Source organism: Gorilla gorilla, chromosome 9, assembly GCF_029281585.2.
Source record: "Gorilla gorilla gorilla isolate KB3781 chromosome 9, NHGRI_mGorGor1-v2.1_pri, whole genome shotgun sequence".
Lineage (NCBI taxonomy): Eukaryota > Metazoa > Chordata > Mammalia > Primates > Hominidae > Gorilla > Gorilla gorilla.
This window is the reverse complement of record NC_073233.2, coordinates 98,211,332-98,238,211: the sequence shown is the minus strand read 5'-3', so window position 1 is coordinate 98,238,211 and position 26,880 is coordinate 98,211,332. Positions and strand designations below refer to the sequence as shown.

The following is a 26,880-nucleotide window of genomic DNA, read 5'->3' as shown; positions in this document are numbered from 1 at the left end:
TCCTGCTTGATTATTTCAGCTAGGACATTGGTCTTTTTTGTGGGGGGGGGGCCTGAAATATTGGCTCTTGTTAGGTCTTGAGACTGCCAGCATTTTTACTGGAACTTAGGCCATTGGCTCTCTTGTTTCTTGGGCCTTCAAATTCGGACAGAAATTATACCACTGGCCTTCTTGGGTTTCCAGTTTTCTGACTGCAGATCTTGGGACTTCTCAGCCTCCATAATCATGTGAGCAAATAATTCCTTAAATAAATCTCTCTCTTTTTGTCTTTACCTATATGTATATCTCCTAGTGGTCTATTTCTCTGAATAACTCTGAGCAACACAGTCTAAGTTTCATTCTGGAATTTCCAACTTCCTAAATGATTCCTTTATTTGCATACATTAAGATTTGCTCTTTGTGCTGTAAGGATCTACAAGTTTTGACAAATACATAGTGTCATGTCACTGTTACAGTATCATACAGAACAGTTAAAACATGCCTAAAAACATCCCCTGTCGCTTCATCTATTTGAATCTCTTCCCTCCCTAAACCCCTGGCAATCACTATCTATTTACTATCTCTATAGTTTTGCCTTTCAAGATTGTCATAGAAATGGAATCATGTGGCATGTAGCCTTTTCAGATTGGCTTCTTTCACTTAACATTATGCCTTAAACATTCATCCATGTGTTCGCATGGCTTGATAATGCATTCCTTTTTGTTGTTAAATAGAATAACATTTTTTGAATATATCATAGTTTATCTACTCATATATTGAATGATATCTTAGTGCTGCCAGTTTTTAGTGATTATGAATAAAGATGTTACAAACATTTGTGTACAGATTTCTGTGTGGAAATAATTTTCAAATCATTTAATAAATACGTACTAGCATGATTATTGAATTGTATGATATGACTATACCAAGCTCTCTTCCAAAGTGGCTATACCATTTTTGCATTACCACTAACAATGATTCAGAGTTTTCATGGTATTTTGAGAAGAAAATTCCTGTAAATTAAATCACTGAAGTCATTTTCATGAATAAAAAATAAATATAAGTGCTATTACAGATTCTCAAACTTGCAAACATGACAATATCATGAACAAATAAATAAATAAACAACAAATACATCTATTACTAAGATTAAAATTGGATATCATTCAAAGCAATATCCAGAGTTAAATCAGCTTATTGAATTATGTATAGGCCTTAGTAATGACTTTTTTGGGTACTGAGTCACTTCAAGAAGTAGGACTGGTTCTGTAAATAATGTCTTCTAAACCCAAAATATAATTTTCTCTTGGTATAGATTTATTTTCCTTTAAACATCAAAATCTATGTCTGTTTAGTCAGCACTTCATTTGAGACACTGAATCCCATTAATTCTTTCAATGTACTTTGGTTTCAGACGCTATAATGCATCCTTTTTATAACAGATTTAGGAGGAAGAAATGCATGGTCATAATGCATTTTCAAGTCATTTTTCTATTTGTGGGGAGGATAAACCAATCATAATTTAATTTGGGTGCAGTATCTTACATATCTTTTTAAGGTCAAGGTTTATGCATAACCAACTATTGATATTAATGTGACAGAGATTGCTAAAATACATTATATATATATTTTTAACATTTAACATATTATTGACACATATAGTCAATATGCCATCCATATTTCTCGCATGTTTCTGAACTCAACACTGGTTTGAACTCCTGAAAGTAAACAGTAGCATCAATTCATTATTTTGTTTCTATGACTACTATGTATTATGATTCAAAATAACTCATTCTCCTCTACCTACTTATTGATCAATAAATATTGGAAACATCCAAACTGCATAACTCCAGTCTACTTAGTGTTAGATGCTACAGAAAAAGTATTACATAGCATATAGAAAAAAAAGTTCACTTGTTTAATGACAAAAAAAGTTTGTTTAATGACATTTACTCAAATGGATATGGACTATTTGTATTTTAACATATATTAAAAACTTATAATGTCCTAAACATGGTGCCTGAAAGGTACATTATTTCATATAAATGTATTCCTCATAAAAATCCTTTGCAATAAATGCTATTTTGCACTGCCCAGATCCCTGCTATCGATACTAGATATGTAGCAGGTAAAGTCTGCTTAATTGAGGCTCAGCTTTTGTAGGAGAAAAAGAAATAGTAATGAAATTATTATTTATAAAGTTTAGATATTTTTCAAGTTTGAAGCATGCACTTAAAGGGCTTTACTAAACTCCATTTATGTGACAACTATTTATTGAGTACCTGCTCTGTGCTGGCACTATTTTATGTGCTAACAAATTAAAACCTTTGTTTTCATGCAGCTTTACATTTTAGTGAATTTTGGGTCTAGTGCCTAAGGGCTTTGGGAAGTGAAAAAGTGACAGACATCAAATTTCTTTTTGATTAACACATAAGCCTTTCTTCCCTCTTCCTTGCTCCTGTTAAAAGCCTCAAATCATTAACACTATCTTCTCTCAAGGCTAGACTATGTAAGTTTTTAAAAATAGATATATATTTGAGCTTATAATTTATATTAAAAGGAATAAATTACTTGTAAAATTCTAAGTTATTACCAGTGATTAGAGCTGGAATAGTCTAGAAATACCCATAGGAAAAATTATGAAATTAGGGGCTAATATTTCACTTGAAAATAAGCTCATAGAATGTAAACGTTACAAAGAAGAAAAGCTTAATAAAGGAAAACCTGCCTTTTAAAATTATGTTTATAAGATTTTACCTGATAAAATTATATCAAATTGTAAGCAGAAATTACAAAACCCTAATTTATTTTGTATTATTAAACAGTGAAATATCAATTAGCAATTTTATTACCTGAGCCAAATTTGGGGGCAGAGTCATCATTAGCATATAAAACACCCTGTGTAAATTAGCAAAAGGTGCCATGTCTGAGTGGCTGAATCACAGAAGGTCACCTCTTTCCTTAGAGTGACACAGTAACAAGACAAGTTTCATGGAGGATTTCAGCCCCCAAGTGCTCCTTCTTCAAGGGCCCTTGTTCAGGGAACTACCTGAAAAAAAAACCTATACAGCAGCCCTGATTGCTGTTACTGGCAGAGGAAAGAGCAAAAAGTTCAACAGAGAATCATTAGAAATAAGCCAAATTAAAGTTATCAGTACTGAAGCAGCCAAATACTGGAAAAATATCCAGTCATTCTACAAAAAGGAAAAAAATGTCATAGATCAGTAAAGGAGGTTATGACAGGGTGACTCTAACTGAAGAAACAAATACAAGTTGTCCACTATGCTTGCAGCTCAAATGTTCATAAAGTGACAGATGTCAGAGTCCCTTATGATTAGCAGTTATAAGCCCTTATGGTTCCCATCAAAAGCCTCTAACTGTTTATTTATCCTTTGGCTCCCATCCCACAGGAAGCATCTTGTGCCAGCATAACTTTTTTCCTTAATACTATAAAGAAATGCATTCAAATAATAATGTAATATACATGTAAGTCAGTCTGACAAAAAATGTTGAAAGAAAGCTGGATGCACTCGATATCCTATAAATTACTTATGATTCATTTTTTTCTAACAGCTTAGTATTGATATGCCATGCATCCTGCATTGCATGCATAACAATGCCCAGAAACTCTGAAATGGGTGTGAATAACTAGCTTTTAACAGAAAGCCTGGATGTGTGTTTACATGTGTCAATATGAGAGGAGTATCTACATACACCCTATATATACATACATACATATACATACACATATAAATTAGAAGCCATACTTACTTTAAAAAAAAAAAAACTCTAGACTACACTTGTCTTAGCTTTCCCTGTGAAATGAGAATACAAACTGCCAAATTCTACAATCTCTCTCTGCTTTCTGCTGCAAGTTTGGCTTCTCTAGAAGCAGATGCTGAGATTAAATTTAAAGCCATTTTGCTCTGTTCTAGCAAAAATATCGTATCTGCCATAGCAGCTGGACTTTTGACTATTACTTAGTTGAACTCGTGGTAGTCTACAGTTGTTTCCAGGATCCACCTGTTCCTGAAGGGGATATTCTAGTGAATTAAGCAGAGATATGATGAGGAAAATCACCATTGTATGCTTAGATCCTTAAAATCACTAATTTCCAACCCCCAGATCTATCCCCCAAGATACAATATTGATTTTTATTTACTTCACAGCCTGGGTAAGGGAAGAATTTCAAAGGTTTCCACTTGGTCTCTCCCACAATGATAGCTACTACCTCACAGGTTAAAGACCTAATGTGGGAGTTACACTATCCACTGTAAAGCATATCGATCCCAATTATATATTTGAGGACTGATGGGATTGCAACTGGATAGCCTAGTCGAAAACTGGATCCATTTTAAGCCAGAACTTTTCTTCATTCATTACCCCATCGCCATTTGCCCTCACTCTTAACAGGAGGGTGATGATATTGCTTTAGCTCTCTGGATATCATTATTAACATAGACTCCAATGTACAACAGTCCTTAAAATGTCTAGGTATTCCCTTTTTCCATGTGAGTAATTGCCCGAATAGCAGACTATTGTTTCCTTTGAGGAAAACCGGAAAAAATTATTACTATTTATAGTTGCTGTGGTATTTGCAGGGTCTTTTCCCTTGGGGGCACGGCATCTTCTTTAGTCTATGGGTTTCAGGCACAGAAACTAGCCAATGTTTGTAAACTTGGCAAGAAATTTTGGCTTTTCATTTAAGAGAATGCCTTCAGCCTCTCAATAATCTATCCTTGATTTTATCTGTTGTTACAAGCTAAGTAAGAAACTGGCAGCTGCCCATCTATTCTGCTCTAGGGAAGCTATGTTCTTAACCATCTCTACAACTCTTTGCAGATCAGCCCCCTCAGCTGCTATTTTGACTCTGAGGTTTATTATAATAATTATGGATCCCTGGCTTCTTATAGTAAAGTGCCAATACTTGGCCTCTATTGTTTCAGAGTCCTATCTTCTCCCTCCTCTCAAGTGATCCAAAACCTGTAATAGCCTAGTCTGCCATCAGCCCCCATCTATGGAATGTGACCACTGAATAACTAGTGTGTTTGTGACTTTCTCACCAAAATATTCCTTATGGCCTTGTTAAATGCTATGTTCCCTTGATCTATTCCAAAAATATAATCATCTGGCAGGTCTTCTGACCATACATAGTTTGTCTCTCCCAACATGCTCACTTCCCAAGACCCTTACTCTCTTCCTCCACTTTCTTCCATGACGATTCTGACACTCACCTCCCTGAGGGCTATTGTTTATTGCGTGCCCTAGGACCAATACCAGTAGCAAGTTTGTATCGTCTACAGTTCTTGCCAGAGTGTTATATATGTCAAGAGAGTGCTTCCGAGTGTACATAATGATTCCCTATTCAAATGTGTCTTGTAGCCACCCTGATCTACCAACTTTGAATTCATTCCCACATTTATTACTCCAGCTCCTGCTAATATATGATAGCTAATTCTCACAGATCCTTTGGAATATACATTCGCTCTCCCCTCTCATCAGGCTCATCACCTCCCCACGCAAATGATGCTGTAATTTAATCCTATTTATAGAACAAAGAGATGTGTCTTGAGAGGACATATGTTGCCTTTCAAGAAAAAGGGCTCCCCTTTGTCCCCCTGCAAGGGGGTGGGGGGTGAGTTATGCAATGAGATATAGAGGTGGTCAGTTAGGACAATGAGCCAAACTGAAAGTACTAGTCTGGCTTTTATTCACCTACTACAATAATGTAAGCAAGAAGCCTGAGAGAGTATAGGCTACCCCATCATGAACTGAACATTGAAGGGCTGTGATCATAGCCAGTTAATCTAAGGCAATAGCAAACCAGGTCCATATCAAAGTTACCACAAGCAGGATGATTAGCCCTTCCTGGCTGAGTCATAGTCACGGTCCTTAACAATTACTAATCCAAGGAAAGATGTCCTGTATCCCATTAGGATCTACTCTAGAAATCCGGGAGACCTCCTGTCTAATTCTCATGATGCACTGTTCTGCTTTGCCAGTTTCACTGACAGAGGAGCAACACAGTTGTTGGCAATTTCACACCCCTCCTTGGATGGCCAAAAAAACAGAGTTATGCAGGGAGACCTGAACAAAAGACATCCACAACTGTAGGAACTCATGGGCCAGAGGGAAGGAGAGGGGGAAAGGCTAGAAGTGGAAAGGTACTTAGCCAAAGTGGAGAAAAATGCCTCAGCCAAGGATCCCTCCCCACCCCTCCTCCATAAATAAGTCTTAGTAGAGGCACTTTGGTTCAAATGCAGATATGATTATGAGTATGGCCTTCCCAGGGTACCTGGATTCTTGACTGTACTTCTCTCCAGAAAACTACCATACACTGGCTGCACACCAAGTCTGTGGTGGGGATGGCAGCTGCCCCCAAGGAAATGTGCCAGGCAAAGCTTTGAAACTCACACACAGAATTTTTTCCTGGAGCCAGACTCCTCAGTGTATGAGAAGGTTCAGAGTAGCAGTCCCCAAGCTTTTTAGCACCAGGGGACCGGTTTCATGGAAGATAAGTTTTCCATGGACTGATGGGGATGAGGGGACATGGTTTTGGGGTGAAACTGTTCCATCTCAGATAATTGGGTATTAGATTCTCAAAAGGAGGGCACAACCTAGATCCCTCACATGTACGGTTCACAAATAGTGTTCGCAATCTATGAGAATCTAATGCTGCTGATGATCTGACAGGAGGCAGAGCTCAGGCGTTAATGCTAGCTTGTTCACTACCCACATTTTGCTGTGTGGCCCGGTTCCTAACAGGCCACTGATCAGTACCGGTCTAGGGCCTGGGGGCTGAGGACCCCTGATTCAGTGGATTCTAAGGTATCAAAATATTGAAGAGCATTCTCACATAAATTCTATCCCATATATTAGGATTCTAGATTTTTCCCAACCAGGTCCTTCATCTTAACATGAGAAGCCTGCCTTGGTTAGGCATTTAACTGTCTTTTAGGACCATCTATTCTGTTAAGTCCTAGGATTAGCCCTTGGCTTTCTTCACTTTCTTGATGATGGAGATAAGAAACTTATTTATGCAGCCAAAAAGATCTTCTGGCTGTCAACAGCAGGTTACTCAGTTCTTATCATTTCTCTGTAATGCATCAATAACACAACAGCCACCAATATCATTATCCTTTTAGCTACTATTTCCTCCATACCTCTCAAATACCTAATACATCACATCCACAAGTATATTTCCTTCTACTGGCACATCATCACAGCATACCACTGGTGAGAGTGAAAGTGTCATCTTATGCTAGGGGCTGTCTGTGCTCTTCCTATTATCAGTGATAGGTCTTCATTGCCAAAGAAACTAACTGATCCAACTCCAAATTTACTACTACTGTTTGCCTGCTAGGACCACTCCTAGTATCAAATGTAACAAGATGAGTTCTCCAGAAGCAGATGCTGAGACAGTTTGAGGTGCAAGATATTAGGAATCAACACCTGTGAAAGAAAGGTGACAGAAGCAACTTTTTTTCTTTTTTTTTTTCTTTTTTTTTTTTTTTGACAAAGTCTCTCTGCTGCCCAAGCTGGAGTGATCTTAGCTCACTGCAACCTCTGCCTCCCAGGTTGAAGCAATACTGCTGCCTCAGCTTCCCGAGTAGCTGGGATTACAGGCATGGGCCACCACGGCCAGCTAATTTTTGTATTTTTAGTAGAGACAGGGTTTCACCATGTTGGGCAGGCTGGTTTCAAACTCCTGACCTCAGGTAATCCACCTGCCTCGACCTCCCAAAGCGCTGGGATTACAAGCGTAAGCCACCATGCCCAGCCCAGGAGCAACATTTCACAGAGGAATAATTTGAGCTGTGATGCAGCTGCCTTGAATTCCTGAGGCAGGGGAAACAGACCATTATGTTGCTGACAGCTGAAGGCTATCTGCTGATGGCACACCCCACAGCTGGGCGGCAAGGGTATATGGCTAGCACACCAGTAAGTCTACCACACTCTTCTTCCTATAGCTTAATTCCTTGAAAACAGGTCTAACAGATACATTCATTGGCAAAAGGACCTTGTACTTCAATCATTTACAGAAGGCAACATGGCATCAGACATGGAATCAGATGAACATGGGTTCAAATTTTGGCAGTGCCTTTTGAAAAGCTATGTGACTTAGAGCAAGTCACTCAACCTCCTTAAAACTAAATTTCCTCATTTAAAAAATGCAGATTTAGTAGCCACCAAACAGTTCAGTAAAGATGTAATAAAATTAAAGATGAAACATATGCTAATTCCTTTCCCACTTTTTTCATTTATTCAACTTTCCCATATATTTTTGTTTGAATTTGGTATACATTGTTTCAATTATATTTTTATTACAACCTTAATATTGCCCCGGGAAAACTCTAACATCCATAAAAATATAAGGCTATTTTTGTTAATTTTTGTGCAGAGGCAACATGATAGAACAGAGTGCAAAATTTCTAGTTTCACATCCTACTTGTGAAACATACCAAGTGTGTGGTCAAAGCATGTTGTGTAATTGCTTAAAGCCAGTGTCCACATTTCCAAATGTAAGGTAGAACTCTTATATGCATGGATCCCAGTACAGTTTTGAGAAATAAATGGGTTAATAAAAGTGAGAGTGCTCAAAACATTTTAAAGCACTAAACAAATATAAAATAACATTGTTATCACAATTCTGATAGCCTCTAAAATGGGTTCCTGATAGCCTCTGAAATGGGTTACCATTCGACACACAGCAGCTAAATAAGTTTTCTAAAAGCAGAACTCAAATTATATTATTTCTTTCCTCAAAATTCATCAGCAGCACCTCTTGGCTTCTCAAATAAAGGTCATGTTCTTAGCTTAGCATTTAGAGTTCTCTTACTTTTAAAGGTTTGTCATCATTATTCATGAACAAAAATAATAAATGCTACCGGCAAACTATACAATTGTTTAAATAATAATCAAGTTAAAGAAGTGATATATGCTTTTTGAAATAGGTAAACTAACATGATACAAAAATTTATGACAACAAAGTTATCATTTCCCCTACTGCCTTACTATCCCAACTGTATAAAATACTGAGTGTTAACAACCTTGTGAGCATAAAATCACACTATTCTTCCTAGAGAAAGATATGCAAGCATATATATAGATTTTTTTCTCTGCATTTTTTGTCCTTTTTATTCCAAGATAAATTCTTTCTATAAAATTAATTGAAACTTGCATTTTTCAGTTTTCAAAATATCAATGAGAACTCTGTCATGTAAAGAGTCTGTAAGTCATTAATTCAGTCTTTACAACAAGAAAACAGTGAAGCAAAGTAAAAATTAATGATGTGTTTGAACCTATCAGAGAACTGCCACTCTGGAATCTGAAAAGACAGGCACATCCAGAAAGATACAACAACTGTGATCTGCTTACCTGGAACAAAAGCTGCTGGAGCCATTAGATGGTGGAAACATTCAAATAGTAATTTTGATGAAATAATGGAGACTGAGCTTAAGAGTGAGAAACTAACTCCTGGGGCCTCAGTCATCGTAATTTCAATGGATTTCTCTTTAGAAACTTACCAGGTTCTCAGGGTGAGAATCTGAGAAACTTGAATCTACATTAAAAATAAAGGTTCCTCAGAGAAGAAATAAATGAAAATAAAATAATCTGACTTTTCTTATTCATAATTGATCTAAAAGATAACTATTTGTTTAAGTCAATAAACGTTAAAATATATCGAGTGATTACAGCATATGGATACAGGAAATGACTGATGACAATATCACAAAGATGGGTGGGAGGGATCTGGAATACTCTAAGTTACCTGTAATACATGTAAAGCAGATTAGTGTTATTTAGAGTGAGATTTGATTAGTTATAAGTGTATTGTAAACTGTGGGGGGAATTACTTAAATTTTTTACAAAAAAAGATAAATGATATGCTCAGGAAGGAGATAAAATGGAGTCGTAAAATGCCCAAATCAAACCAGAGAAGGCTGAAGAGGGAAAGATAAGGAAACAAAGAGAAAATTCAATAAATAGAAAATAGAAAAGTTACAAAATAGACACATATTAACCCAACCATGAAATAGTTATGTGTTAATGGTCTAAACACGTCAACTAAAAGACAAAGATCATTAGAATGGAAAAAAATAAAAATATGTTGTCATAAGAAGACATTTTTAAACATAAAGATGGATAGGATGTAAAAAAGTAAAAGGATGGAAAAAGATATACCATGCTTTCACTAACCAAGAAAAAACTAGATTAGCTGTACTAATTTCAGACAAAGAAGACTTCAGAACAAGGAATACTATAATGGATAAAGTCTTCACTCTCCAAGAAGACATAATCTCAAACATGCATTCACTGACAACAGAGATTTAGGATACATAAGGCAAAACAGAACTGAAATGAGAAAGAGACAAATCTAGTATGATAGGTGGAAGCTTCAATACACATCCCTCTTTCAATAATTGACAGATCCAGCAGGTAAAAATAGCAATAAGGCATGAATTTTATAAAGAGCACTATCATTATCAACTTAATCTCACTGGCATTTATAGAATACTCCATGTTTTAATTATTTTATTATTATTATTTTTAGATAGGGTTTTGCTTTCTTGCGAGACTGGAGGGCAGTGACATGATCTTGGCTCAGATACATGAGGCAAAACAGAACTGAAATGAGAAAGAGACAAATTTAGTATAATAGATGAAGGCTTCAATACACATCCCTCTTTCAATAATTGACAGATCCAGCAGGTAAAAATAGCAATAAAGACATGAATTTTATAAAGAGCACTATCATTATCAACTTAATCTCACTGGCATTTATAGAATACTCCATGTTTTAATTATATTATTATTATTATTATTATTATTATTATTAGATAGGGTTTTGTTCTCTTGCCAGACTGGAGTGAAGTGGCGTAATCTTGGCTCACTGTAGCCTCAACCTCCTGGGCTCAAGCAATCTTTCCACCTCAGCTTCCTGAGTAGCTAGGACTAGAGGTGTGCCAAGACACTTGGCTAATTTTGTTTAATTTTTTATAGAGACAAGGTGTTGCTGAGGCTGGTCTCAAACTTCTCGGCTCAAGTGATGCACCCACCTTAGCTTCCCAAAGTGCTGGGATTACAGGCATGAGCCACCATACTTCATTTAACAACAGCAACATATACATTCTTTCCAAGCTGTCAGGTAACATTCAACCAAAATAGGTAACAGTCACTTTCATACCTTAATATGCCTTAACAACAACAATGTAAAAATAGCTATGCTTGCTGGAATGGGAAGCAAAATTTAAAAATAGAAGTCATTTAAATTATCTTCCTAGAACAGGATGAAATTATGTTCTAAAATAAAAATACCTGAAAAATCTCCAAATATTTAGAAATTACAGTAAACAGTAAACTTCTAAATGTTTCTAGTTTTTTTGTCCCCAAGAGCAAGAATTCTATAAAGTCTCCAAACCGTAATTTTATATGCTGTATTTTTATTTTTACGGGGTTGATTCCTAGGAATGGGGTAGTTTTATAGAAAAATATAAATTTCTTAAACAAATGGTACTCAATTGTTTTCCAAGGAAATAATAAAATTAGAAAAGTCTACCAATGATAAATAAAATTGCTCCACCATATTTGCTAACATAGGTTTCACAGTATATTTCAATTTTGGCAGCTTGGTAAAATAAGTAATTTTTCATATTTTCTTCAACATTCACTTTTTTGACTATTGAGCTTAATCACCTTCTCTGATTTTTGTTAGCCATGTAGAATTATTCATCTGTTAGTTGCCTGCTTCTATCCTCTGTCCATTTTATAATTTAAATTACATACCATTTTCTTTAAAGTCCATTTCAGAATTCTCTAGATTCCCTTTTTGTCTGATCTACTTTTTGTTTTTATGCCAGTATCATATTCATTTATTACTGTGGCCTTATAATTTTCCTGATATATGTTCATCACTTTCATAATTTTCTATTACATTTAATGTTATACATAAACCTCAAAATAAGCAATTCAATTTTTTAAAAAATTGCATTGGAATTCAAATTGTCATTGCATTAAATACCTAACAGCTTTGGGAGAGTGGTCATTTTTATGATGTTACACTTTCCCATTCAGAAACATTGTGTGATTTTTCATGAAATTTATTTGCTTCAATGAGATTTTGTAGTTTTCCTTAGCACGCTCCTGATTGCCTTTGTTAATCTGATTCCTAAGTACTGTATACATATCTGTTTCTGCTAAATGACGAGTTAATGGGTGCAGCACACCAGCATGGCACATGTATACATATGTAACTAACCTGCGCATTGTGCACACGTACCCTAAAACTTAAAGTATAATAATAATATAAATAAATAAATAAATAAATAAAAGAAATATGCAAAAAAAAAAAAGAATGGAATTTTTCCTAGTTCCGCTTCTACTTACTTGTTGGTAAAATAGAAGTTAATGATAAATGAGGTGGTACTAAAAGTTCTGATATTAAAGTTATAATCAATTCATAAAATGAATTTAGACAGCATTGGAATCATCTTTTATTTATATGTCAGATAGGTTCCATTTTTAATGATGTTTCCTTAATGACCATTTCAATCTCTTTTTTTTGACAATTAGTCTATCAATATTTCCACTTCCCTCAGATGGGAACTAGGAAAAAAGTTCATTTCCTATAAATTCTCAAATGTTTGCCATAGTTTTGTATAACATTTCATATGGTTTTTTGCATAACTTTTATCTGTATTGTGATTTGTAATATGAGAATATATTAGAACATTAACATTGATCAAGAGCATCATAAACTTCTGATTTGCTTGCAAACCAGAAAAGACAGAAAAATGTGTTCAAGTGTTACCATTCATGTTTTGTAAACAGAAGTTTTTAGAGAACTTGGAGAGGAATATTTAGCCCTCTCTTCTTTCTGGGAAAATAATAATTCTATTTGGGATCCTTTAATTAGAGAATTTACAAGCACAAGAAGCCATTAAAACATTAATCATTCAACAGAATTTTTACACATTTACAAAAGTATATGTATGCAACTATATGAAGCAAAAAGTAAATCTGCTATCATGCTAAGGCATAAACATATTTGTTTTCTAAATTTAGCAGGAAAATATTTTTCTATGGCTTATGTGAAAATAATGCATCACAGCATTTGGGAGGGACCTGATTTTTAAACCAAATGATATATAAGATGTAAGAGCCAGTAAATGGGGCTGAAAATATCACCTTTATTACTAATAAAGATGATACTGTAAAATATGACAAATACAACCTGTCAAGCAGGTATTCCAGTAACAAACCCCCAAATCAGATAAATGTGGGTACCCAGACATGGAAGCATTGGAACAGGGAAAATCTCTCCTAACGTTGTCCTGCCCATTCCCTCCCACTAACAAAAAGCCTGTCCAGGGAATATGAGAGAAGATGATTTGCTCCTTTGTGGCAACTGAATCCAATAGCTATAAAGAGAATTTATTGGGCAATGCATGTCTTGTCATTCCTCCAAAACTCACCAATAAGTCACTTGCCCTTTCTAATAAGGAGCAGAATAGATTAGAAAAAGATGCTGGGAGTGGTTAGGTCAGTAAGGTTTCCCCATAGATAAGGAAATATCAAAAAAAGAGAAGAAGTCCAGGTGTAGTGACTCATGTTTGTCATCTCAGCAATTTGGGAGGCCGAGACTAACGGATTGCATAAGTCCAGGAGTAGGAAAGATGGTGAAACTTCATATCTACAAAAAATACAAAAATTAGCCAGGTGTGGTGGCACATGCCTGTGGCCCCAGTCACTTGGGAGGTTGAGGTGGGAGGATCACTTGAACCTGGGAGGTGGAGGTGCAGTGAGCTGAGATCATCGTGTCACTGCACTCCATCCTGGGCAACAGAGCAAGACCCTGTCTCAATTAAAAAAAAAAAGGAAAAAAATAATTCCACCTTATACCACCTTATACTTGAGGGTTAGGATTATTGAGGGTTATCATTCATTTATTTATTCATCAACTTATCCACCCATTAAACATTCATTACACACTACTAACATTGAGGCCCTTAAAAAGATCAGTCTTCAAATTTTATTCTAGATAGCTCTTATAGTTCACTCCCCAAAACGGTATTAATACCATATTCAAAATGGCTGAAATACAAAGATAATTTATTGTCTACTTTCCAGATGCCAGCTATCTTTCTTTCTGGAATGATTAATAGAATGGGAAGAGAGACCTAGCAGTTGTATACTGTAACGTGTTTGGTATTAAAGTAGATATTGGTGCTTTTAGCACACCCTGGAAAAAATTGAATAAGTATCAGAATAGTAACCAGTCCTAACTTATAACACTATTTTTGGTACACATATCACAAGTAGCAGATGTCTGTACAATGCTGATATCTAGGCTTTTCTGTAGTATTTTTTCTAGAATTTCTAACACCACTAAAACACAGTAGTGCCATCTTCAGAAACACACAAACAATACCAGTATAAATGACTTAGACTTTACTGTAAAGCATTATGTTATCTGGATCCTGTCCACTTCGCTAGAATTTTCTCCCACCACTTCCCTCCTACTACTCACTGCTACAGTTTTACTAAACTATTTTCAGTTCCTTAAATATACCAACTGCTTTCTCACCAACGGACCTTTGTGTACATTGATTTCTTTGTGTAGAACATTATTTCATCTTCCCTAACACTTCTCTCCTTCACTCCTAATATTTTTTATATCCCAGTTCTCCAAGAGGGAGTCTATGAACCAGGGGTGATATTCAAAACATTTAATAATTGTGGCACAGTTACCCAGGACTAATCAGAACGGTCATAAACTACAGTGCTAGAACTGAATTTTGGAAGGCTTTCATGTCCAGGGATAATCCCTTTGTTGCAGTGTAACTGCCAGGTGTGGTAAGGAGCTCTCTGGAGAGAAACCTGGGTAGCCAAGGTATCTGCAGAAGCACTTGGGAGCACAAGCAGAGTCCACTTATCAACCAGGACAAAAGGTTTCACTGTTTTAATAAGTGGTTTGGCCATTCTGCTGTAAACTAGCTGTCTCCCTTTATAAACTCTATGAGAAGGTCAGGTATCCCTTTTGTGTCCTCCTATGGTATTTATCACTATGGTACCACTTTTCTCACTGTATCATAATTTCCAATTCACTTCTTTGTCTCTCTCACTAAATTAAAAAGCTCCTTAAAGTCAAGGTCCTTGTCTTATTTGTCATTGTGTTGTCAGCATTCAATATCATTACCAGAACCTGGTATAAAAACTTCACAAATATTTGTAAAAAGAGAAGGAAGAATGGTAAGAAAACAGGAAAGAAGAAAGAGAGAGAACAGAGGCAAGGGAGGAATTGTCGTAGACAAGACGTTCAAAGCACTGTTTGTATTCTACACAGCATTGTTCAAAAATATGTGTTAAGAATAGAAAAACGCAAAGATCATTTAGTCCAACCTCCTCTTTTTGTAAGCGAAGACAGAAAAACTCAGAGAAGTTAGTATCTTACCCAGTATTATGTAGCTTGGGAAAGTACTCTCAAGCGTCCTCATCCAAGTTTACTTCACTGAGCTTTTTAAACTCAAGACTGAATTCTACTGGAAAAATATTCCTCATTCATTCATAAGGTTTTCTTACTTTGGAATTGAAACTTCGTAAAGATATGCTATAAGTGTTGCAGATACTTTCAGTATGTTTCAGGAAGGCTGTTGTCTTCTTTTGATACTCATATAAAATAAAAATGCCCATGTACATAAATGTTAATATTTATCAGGACTAGATTGAAATGCTGACTCCAGTTTTGAAGATGGAAATTCATGCTGTTATTTCCTTGCAGCATGTTCCATGATCACATCATATGTCTCTGTGTGGGCACCTCAGGTGAAGCATCTGTGCTCTTCCAACTGAAATTCTCCATGAGATTCAGTTTTAAAAGAGAACATACAAACTCTATGTAGCTTCGGGCTGCACACTCCTACATTCCAGAAAAAGTAAGTAAACCTTCCTTTAAAGCGCCTAACATATGTGAGTGATAAATTAGGTGTTTCGGCCTCTGAGATGTATTAGCAAAGTATAAAGTGAGACACATGGTACACTGTCAAAGGGTTGTGGTAGACAGTAGAGTAGCATGTATTTTGAATGTTTTAATCCTTTTGCTGACTTCAATAAAGCAGAGCCAAGGCTTTTACCTATTCAATAATATAGGCCATAGTTGTTTTAGAACAGCATCTTCCAGAATGAGTCAGTTGCAATACCAGTAAATACCAGCAGAAACAGAATTCTCAGGGGCGGAACAGAGGAATTTTAGGGCAATGAACCTATTCTGTGTGAGACTATGATGGTGGCTACGTGTTATTTTATATTTGTTAAAACTGATAGAAGAAATAAACCTAAGCAAATTTACAAAGAAACCCACAGAATGTACAAAACCACGAGTCTATCAAATATACCACTCTGGCGCGGATGTTAATTGCTGGCAGGCTGTGCTGTGCCTGTGTGTGTTGGGAGTGCAGGGAAGGGGATACATGAGAATTCTGTACTGTATGCTCAATTTTGCTGTGAACCTGAAGATGCTCTAAGAAATAAAGTCTATCTAGGAAGGGAAAATTTTCTCTCCCTCTCTTCCTCCCTTACACACACACACACACACACACACACACACACACACACACACACACACACGAATAGAGAAGGACGTGCTCAAATATACTTGGGAATTACTGTATATTCTATCTACTTTTCAAAGACAAAGTTATCCTGAGTTTGGCACTCCTGCCGAGCTCAATAAAAGGAATTGAACTTTTCCATCTTTTTTTTTTTTTTTTTTTTTGGAGACGGAGTCTCACTGTCGCCCAGGCTGGAGTGCAGTGGCACAACCTCGGCTCACTGCAAGCTCCACCTCCCGGGTTCACCTCATTCTCCTGCCTCAGCCTCCCGAGTAGCTGGGACTACAGGAACCTGCCACCACGCCTGGCTAATTTTTTTGTATTTTTAGTAGAGACGACCATGTTAGCCAGGATGGTCTTGATCTCCTGACCTCGTGATCCACCTGCCTAGGGTTCCCAAAGTGCTGGGAATACAGGCGTGAGCCACCGCACCCGGCCAAATTCTTCCATCTTAAGTTCCATTTTCATTTACTAGTCCAAGAACCAACACAGATCAATTAATTTGTAAACATTATGTCCTTCTACCTCTCAAATCCCTCAAGGGAAGGGGAAGAGGAAGCTTAGGAATTCAGCCATTTGTGTTATCAGGCTCCTATGGGTTCAGAACTGGTTTGCCTAAGTTAAGACCCCGCCCCTCCCACTGCCCCGATGCCAACCAAGGGAGTGAGCAAGTAACAAGGAAAGACTATGTGAGAGCCCTCTAAGCATCCGGAGAATTTTCTACACTCTTGCAGGCTGTCATATGACTTTAAGAATAGAAGTCTTATACTACATAAAATCAAGATAATTGAGACCACTGAAATATTTTATTATCTCCTGGATTCCTATCTCCTTGGCCCCAAGTAAGATTAATTTTTATTTGAATTTTTTTAATGTACTTATAATGACATACCCTAAATTGTTTAAAATGTTCTTGGCAAACAATTTTGCAGAGAACAGTGAAAAAAAGGCTACAGAGAACAAGTGTATCTATTCTAGTAAAATAACTTTGTTGTACAAATTGAGAAGTAGGGGTTGAAGACAGTGATGTTCCATCAGGAGAAAAGGAGAATGCACCTGTACCATGCTTCCCTATCTTCCATGGTATGCACTGGTTTACCAAGAGGCTCAAAGAAGTCCCACCTTAGTAATTTCTCCAATTTCCTGAATTGTTATAACCTCAGAATGCTTTTTAGGCAATATCTGCTGGTATCTCACAATACACCAGTGTTCCTAGGAATCATTTGGAAAGCAGGGCTCTGGCAGGTGTTCCTGGTCTAATTGCCTATAAATAAGATGATTCGTGACAGCAAATGACTTATGGGTATATGACCTATTCTCATATTTTGGGGAATTTCCCCAAATATAAAATTTTATTTAGGAAAACTTTACAGATTTTCAGTTCAACTCTTTCATTTTATGTGTAGGATTAAAATGGTTTTACGGTGCACCAAAGGCCACGCAGAAAAGGAATGGCCCGGATAGAGCTAGATCCCAGGTCACTAATTCTCTCTCTGAAACCTCATCAACTTGACATGCATATTAGTTATGTGCTGAATTGTGTCCTCCCAAAATGCATATGTTTAAGTCCTAATACGCCCAAAACTCAAAATGTTACTGTACTTGGAGAGATAGTCTTTAAAGAAGAAATTAAATAAAAATTATGCCATTCGGGTGGGCCCTAATCCAGTCTGAATGGTGTACTTATAAAAAGAGGAAATTTGGACTTGCAAAGGAGACACCAGGAATGTGCATGCACAGAGGAAAGACCATGTGAGGACCCAAAAAAGTGGTCATCTGCAAGCTAAGGAAAGCAGCCTCAGAAGAAACGAAACCTGCTGACACCTTGATCTTGGACTTCTAGACTTCAGATCGCTGAGAAACTAGATCTATGCCCTTTTAGCCATCCAATCTGTGGTATTTTGCTATGGCAGCCCTAGGAAACTAATACAACATCCATCTACTATCTGATTCTCTTATTTTTTCAGCCTTATTTTCCTCTTCAACCCCAAAGCAAAATGTATATTTCAACTAGAGTATATGCCTTGAATATTATCCCTCTGTCTTTCTCCATAGAGTGGCCTCTTTGCCCAGAATGTTGCTTATTTCTTCCCCTGGGTGTTATGTGAATTCTATGCAGTGAAGCCCCACTTCTGTTATACCATTCTTAATCAGACTAGCTCATGGTGTTCATTGCTTTTGCTAAACTCCTCAAAACCACAACACATGTCACATCATTCTTTTCATACAATTATTCATGACTAGTCATCTTTTTCTGATTGTGTGTCTTGTGTCACAAACCAGATCCTCAAACATCATTTTTGTGGCATTTCCACTGTTACTAGTCTTTAAATATAATCTTGATTGTTCTCAATTTCTAGTAAGTTGGCCAGAATATACTCTTCCTAAGATTATGTATGGCCACATCAGTTTAAGCATAATGAAATTCAATATAACTCTAATGCTCACAGGGATTTCTATGGTGTTACCACAAAAATAATATCATAAAAACAGGCATAATTGGACTGTTCTCCTGTTATAATGACAAAGTGCTGTCATTATTAATATTGGGGTATACATGAAATCACTAAACATTATATACACAAGGCCTAATTGTAAGAACAAACTGTCAGTTTGAAAAAGTTATTTGCTGGTCACTTCTGATTGTTTTTCTTCATTTTTGTCTTCAGATTCCTTCAGTAAACTCATAGTTCTTGTCTGTAATGATGTTTGGTATTAAAATATCAATCTAAACTGGGGAGTATGTCTGAAGGGTTTAAATGAGCCCTAAGCTGCTTGGCAGTGTTTGTGTCAAGATCACTGAACTCACTGGATAGTTCCAAGATTTGGACTCTTGATAATGATCAGCTTTGGGGATGAAGGAAGAGGACAAAGAATGACTTCACAGTTAACTCCTTTGAGTTACTGCTATCCAATTATGATGATTCAAGATCCATTTTGGTCAATATCATATCAAATCAAATACCAGCATAGTTAAGGATAAGGTTTCCAGCCAGATATGTTTAAAAATCACATCTAAATATGTCCAGACTTTGTCAATATGTAACTATACATCTGCTACTTTTTATTTTGCTTCTTAAAAGCAAAATTTGTTTATTTTTAAAAGACAAAAATACCATAACATAAATTTTCTGATATCTTTAGACAAAATAGGTCTGTAGTAAAGGAATCATATACTTTTTCAAGCAATCTCCATAGAAATCATTAGAACAAAAAGGCAATCTTATTAGAATTCAAAACAAGCACGCATCTTTTTTCTCATTACCTTGATTCTCTGATTCCCCTGGCTATTTTAGCAAAATGCCAGTGATCCTTAGTTATTTCAATTCTATCAACCCTGCCTCTCAAAAATAAATTGTACTATGACAACATCCCCCTCAGAATCACCTGGGAGTTTTCCATTTGAGATGTGATCCTAGAACAAAATGCTCCTTAGATGAATGCAGGGTTTTCCAATTTGTTCTTAAGGATTATTAGATAAACTTTGATTCACTCAATATCAACCCATCCCCTCAAACTTTAATTGACTAGATGTAAACCACCAAATCATGTTGGCATAAGAACTTTCAGGCTGAAAGAGCCTTGAGTAATTGAGTTATAAATGTGCTGTGGGTCTATGCTAATGTTCTAGCCAGAAAATAAAGGCTAGGAAAAGATACGCCCTGAAGGTTATGAGTGTTGATCTTATGGGAGGGAGGAAGTCCTGATACTTTTTGTCATACTGCCTTTTATTTTAGAACACTTATTTCCTTGGATAGTGGCCATTATAATAAAGATCATATACCTTCAAGGTTCCAAAGTGGTGACACTTCCAATAGATGTTAGGGGACAAATAAAATATAGGAATCTAAAGGTGACTTGACAAAAAGTACTCTTAATTAGATATTCTGCACATTATGCTAAATGTCAGCAATAAAGGTGTAAGCAAGGAAAGGTAGGTGGCTATGAGCGACTAAAAACTGACCTTTCACAAATTCACTTTAGGTTCCCAAAGTCCTTCAATTAGAAAATGTTGCGCTAGAATGCAAATTCCCGGCACACTCCTTATGACACAATTTAGGAGTAATCTTATGACATTAGAAGCAAGAGCTGTTTTACCTCCCACAATTCTTATTTTTTTCTCTCTATCCACACTTCTTATATTTTTCCCTCTATTCTAAAACTACTTGCCATTAGTTATGCACCTGTCATTATCGTAGGCAGCACAGAGTTAAGTACACAATACCAATGCAATATCAAAGCACAGGCAGTAACATCAAAACCTACAGTAGCCAGGAGCAGGGCTTAGGCCTGTAATCCCAGCACTTTGTGAGGTCGAGGTGGGTGGATCACCTGAGGTCACCAGTTCGAGACCAGCCTGACCAATATGATGAAACCCCGTCTATATTAAAATTCAAAAATTAGCCAGGTATGGTGGCATGCACCTGTAATCCCAGCTACTCAGGAGGCTGAGACAGGAGAATCGCTTGAATCTGGGAGGCAGAGGTTGCAGTGAGCCAAGATCACACCATTGCATTCCAGCCTGGGCAACAAGAGCGAAACTCTGACTCAAAAAAAAACAAAAACAAAAAAGAAAACAAAAAAAACAGCAACAAAAAACCACCAACCACCTACAGTATTAGTTGGGGAGACAAATTATGCACCTTATAAAATAGTTAAAAGACTATTTTTAGAAAATTAGATATTCATTAAAATATCATAATATACACTTTATTTCTGAACGCTTAAATTGAAGTAGCAAAAATATTAGAGGACCAATCAAAGGTTTTCAGCAATAAAGTGGCATTATTAAGCTTAGGAAGATCAATCTGCTGAGAACTTTTTGAAGAATTTGGAGGCGAGACTAGGAAACAGCAGGTAGATGAATTATGAAGTATGATGTTATATACGGAAAATGCTCATCTTTCCTTCCTGAGAGACGACAAGGAATGAAAAAGAGAACAGAAAACAATATGCAGGTAAAATACACAAGATTTGGCCCCTGATTCACTGGGGAAAGCTAAGGAAAAGTTAAAAATGATATTGAGTTGTAAAACTTATACAGATAAACTAAGGAAAAATGTCTTCTAACATTATACTCATTTGCAGTATTGTTCACTAAATATTAAAAAATATTAGTACTATTAATAGCAATTTCCTCCAATAGTTAAAATTTTTATTTATATAAGCTTACCCATTTTTCTGTGAATTCAATATATAAAAATACAATACTACCCACTTTTCTGCCAAGCTCTGTAATCCTCAACTCTCCTAAACATCATTAAACTTAAATATTAGTGAAAAGTACCTCTAAACCTCTACAAACATCCTGACATAGAAAAGCAATAAATGTTCCCCCTGGAAAAAATTTTATAACTTCAAAATTATATTTAAAATTCAAGTTGCTCACTTAATAAGGTTAGACACCTTGTTTCTTTTGGTATCTTTTATTGTTACTAAGCTACCACAGGCAGTTAAATAAATTATAGCTAAAAGCTCCATGCTTTATGTGCATTTTTAATTTGGTTCTCACCACAGTCCCTGAAGGAGGTACTACCATTAGCCTCCCAAAATGAGAGTTAAAGAGGTCAAGTAACAGCTACTAAATATTGAAATCCAGGACTTTGTCACTGTAAAGTTATAGAGTTACAGAGCATCAGTGAGAAAGTGAGGGGTGGAGGAGTGTTGGGGGAAGGCTGCTAAAAGCAGCAGCTCTGAGCTGGGACAACTGCTTTTAAGGAGTGAGACAAGAGAATTAAAGCACAGTACAGCAATCTAGGATAATTTAATCTAGGGGCAAGAAACTCAATAGCACTGATGACAATTCTGCCTTGTAGAATTTTATACCATCAGATGTTCAAAATGATGTCATGATGTCATGGAGGAAGTTTATATTCTATGCAGTATGCTCTCTTTAATAGAGCAAAGGAATGCACAATACATTGTAGACGTATCTCTGTGAAACATAAAGTACAGTCCACTGTTTAAAGGAATAAGTTTTAATTACTGAGAATGGAACTGATCCTAGGTAAAATGATTAAATGGACAACTTAAAGATTGTTTTGCAAAGTCTTAATTAGTCATTTTATTTATTTTTTCACTCTCTTCCCCATGGGCACCAATTTGAGTAACACTTACACATTAGGAAGCTCTCCCTAAAAAGCCCTCAGGTTTTCTACAAGTCTGGCAAGGGTCACACTCACAAAGCTGAAACTCTAACATCATTGATTTTATGGCATTGTTTCTTAATGAGCCCTTTTAGAATGTAAGCAACTAAAAAGTACATAAGGTACCTGTACTTCAGCTTTGAAATAGAAAAGATAAAAGAGAAGCTCTTCCAAATCTTTCTTGGCTCCAGTAAACCATAGCTTAGTAAATGATCACAGTTCAGCTCCTAATACAGAAGACCCTTATGATTAAATAGAAAAGTACTATTAACAATCACACAGTTTTATCTGGATGAAACATCCTATTAAGCAGAAAATGTTCTTAACCTTTTTTGAAAGAATATTTCCTAGTTGTAGATAAAAGAGACTTGTTTTCATTGTTGTAGTACATAGGTTAATGAAAATTCTTTTTTATGGGACCATGTTTAAAGCTTAAAAAAAGTCTGAAGTTTAGAAATAAGCAATGAAATATTTAATCTTCCAGCACATTGTTAAAATAAGGGTAAAGCCGATTATAGTCAAAAGCTATTACTACCTTATAGGTACATGGTGATATATATGAAATTTGTTGATTACTTCAGCTCAGTACTAGCAAATGGCATAATTGCTATTATCATGTGAGTGACAGTAGTCCCATATAAAGTATTAAAAATAGTAAAAATGAAAAAAGCATCAGAAAATACAGTGCTTAATCAATAAACATCTTTTAACAATATTTGACCATCATGTATCATGAAACTAATATGTTACTAACACTGTGGTATAAAGTGCAGGAAGATTCATAGATAGAAAGACATTTGTACTTAACCTCCAAGAGCTCAAGATCCAGTGGAGGAGTTAGGCTAAAATTGAGAATTACAATTCTTTGTAAGACCTATAACAGAGATATCTATAGTGCTCTGAATATGAGAAATATATAGCAACTACCAGTGTAGTAAAGAAAGTCTTCACATAACATCGGAACTCATTCTGGAAGGGAGCTGAAGTCCTTCCAGAGACTTCTGTGAGAGTTTGAGAAAGGTATTCTGACCAAAGGAACAATATGTGCAAAAATGGAGAGCTGAGAAAACATAGTGTATACAGAGAAAACTAGTCTCTAGCAAAACAACTAGCACATAGTAGATATCAAATAAATATCTCTGGAATGAACAAGCAAAAGATAAAAGTGAGAAGCTATGTTTCACTAGAATGTAAACAGTACATGTAAAACAAAAAGGAAATGAACTTGAAGTGATAAATCTAGGCAAGTACAAGTGGTCAATTTTCAAGAAACACTGTTATCTCACTATACAGAACTATAAAAAATATTTTTATAAACCAAAGTTTAGATATGGAGACACTTTGTTGCAGCTATATTTTTTTTGCACATACACAAGATCTCGGTGGCTTCAAATTCTAAAAGCATTTATTTTGCTCACAAATGCGCACTTTGGGCAGGGCTACTGAAGGGATAGCTGGTCTCTGGCTCACTAAGCATCAACTGAGGTGGCTTGAAGGCTGAGGCCTATAATCATCTGAAGCTTGCTTACTCATATATCTCAGAGTGGACACTAGCTATCAGCCGAGTCTTTTGATGAGGCTGGCAACTGAAACATATACATATGACCTTCTGTTTGTCCTGGTCTTCCTGACAACATGGTGGCTAGGTTCCAATGGCAAACATCCCAAGAGACAGCCATTTGGAAGCTGTATAATTTTTAGATCTAGCCATGGAAGTTCCATACTATCATTTCTAGTACCATTTCTGCTATACTCTTTTGGTCAGAGAAGATATAACCCCTTTCAAGTTCATAGGGAGAGAAAACAGACTCCTCTTTTTGACAGTGGTGTAGCAAGGATTCAGAGAATAAGATACCAGAAATACCACAGTGAATTTTTTTTGAAAATGCCATATACCACAAATGCTATTTCCCTATCAACATAATAATAAAAATTATATCCACAAAAGTCTAAACAATTTTTAATAAACTCAACAGTAGAGACCACAAAACTCATATAGTTTTAGTTAGCTCAGGACTTATCAATTATCTTACTATATTATAATTGTTTATAATATAAATGTAAAAGTTTGCCTATCTGATATTTTAAACTTCATTAGAGCAGAAAATGACTCTTTTTTAATCATTGTTTCCCCATATATAGTAAAATCCTGGCATATTAGAGGTTTTATTAATATTTATTAATAAATGATTACACAGTATATATGAACTTAATATTAAAAATCACTGTCTTATATAACTGAGTTCAATGGTAAAGTCTTTTAACAAATATATTTTGGAAGCATGACATGAATTTTGATATCAATGTAGTTTCTAGTGGATGACCCACTCAAAGACGGACATAATTGATCTTGGAGGATTATGATTTTGCCACGGTTGGAGGTGCGGGTCAGTCAACAGCAAATAGCCAATGTTTTTTATTTCTTAATAAGAGAAATTGACCATCAGAAATCAAAACAAGTTTTTAAAAATAAGATAAATTGACCAGGCGCGGTGGCTCACGCCTGTATTCCCAGCACTTTGGGAGGCCAAGGTGGGCGGATCATGAGGTCAGGAGATCGAGACCATCCTGGCTAACACAGTGAAACCCTGTCTCTATTAAAAATGCAAAAAATTAGCCAGGCATGGTGGCAGGTGCCTGTAGTCCCAGCTACTCGGGAGGCTGAGGCAGGATAATGGCATGAACCCAGGAGGCAGAGGTTGCGGTGCGCTGAGATCACACCACTGCACTCCAGCATGGGCAACAGAGCGAGACTCCATCTCAAAAAATAAATAATAATAAGATAAATTATAAAAATTTGGACTTCTCTTCAAAAAAAATTTTACCCATTGTCTTCCAAGAACTAATGTATACCATGAAGTTAACTTAAGCATTGCAATTGGAATATTCAAACTGCTTTAAAGAGTTACCAATTAAAGAGTTTGCTGCCTGATGCACATAGAGGTCAATACTATGGCATTGGCTTTTAAGAAAAGAAAAGCTTTATTGTGAGTCAGCTGGCAAGGAGGCAAGAGGAAACACCCAAGTCTCTCTTTCCAAGCTGGAGGCTGGGTCAAGTTTTAGAAGGATAGAGCAATGAGGTGTTGTCTAGAGGCATGATCTGCCTGGGAATTGTTATAGGGTGACATCAGGGTTCAATCTGATTGGATCCTGGATCTTACCAGGATTCACTTCTTAATTCTGTCCCCATTATTTGATCAGATCACTTAGGTTCCCTCTACCGTTGCATGCTTGGCTTATCTGGGTATTCTCAGGTTCCATGACCTTCAATTTGAGAGACCTTGGCAACTAAAAAACAACCTATAACTTTGTTACATGAAAATTGAACCAGACTGGTGTGATGCTGTTACAAAACAATTACATTTTAGTTGTAATTCACTTTAAGTATATTTAAGATAAAAGTCTCCAAAAAATCTATTATTCACCTGTTTTATAGCTGCTGGACAAGTGTCCAATCTGTATTAAGTAGGCCTCCATTCTCCTCTCTCCCCTCAGCCCAGTGAAAACATGGAAATTGACAAAAACTTGATTTCTAACATAAAAAATTTCAGTTTTGTTATTTGTAAGATGAAGATGCAACATGCTTTGATCTTATATGTTTAAGTGTAGAATACATAAACTAGGGGATTCATATGTCTGGGCTACATTTAACAGTTGTAAGACTGTAGAATGATTTACTTAGAAATGATGTATGCAGTTTGCTTTGCCAATCAATAAATGCTTAATCAAGTTTCATAAACTATTGTCAAGGAGGCTTGTCAGTTTCAAGTCCCTTTAATAATATTTATAGCTAAAAGGGATAAAATCACATTGTAAGCTAATGTGGAAGAAGCATGTGACAAGGTTTAGAATGCTTTCCTTTCTCAATATAAAAACACTGTTTGTTATCAGTAAATTTCCCAGTCCCTTAGCTCATCCAAAGCCTAGTGTCTCTTGAGTGACACAAATGTTGACCATATGTACATATGAGTTAGTCCTAAAATGATAGTGATTAAATATGATTTTTAATCTACTAACTCGTCAAATTTCTGGTAAATTCTCATGAACACAGCACTTAGCACAAGGGTAATAGGAAGAATGGGAGCAACCAGAACCTGCTCTGATTTTGTCATTTAGGGTTTTGCACTGGACAAGCTATTTGACTC

The 26,880-nt window shown here is 36.1% G+C and overlaps 1 long non-coding RNA gene across 1 annotated transcript in view; it reads right to left on the bottom strand.

The window, feature by feature from the left end:
• The window catches only part of LOC109028810 (uncharacterized), a 724,848-nt gene that overhangs the window by 586,329 nt on the left and 111,639 nt on the right, over positions 1-26,880 (bottom strand). The window lies entirely within an intron of this gene.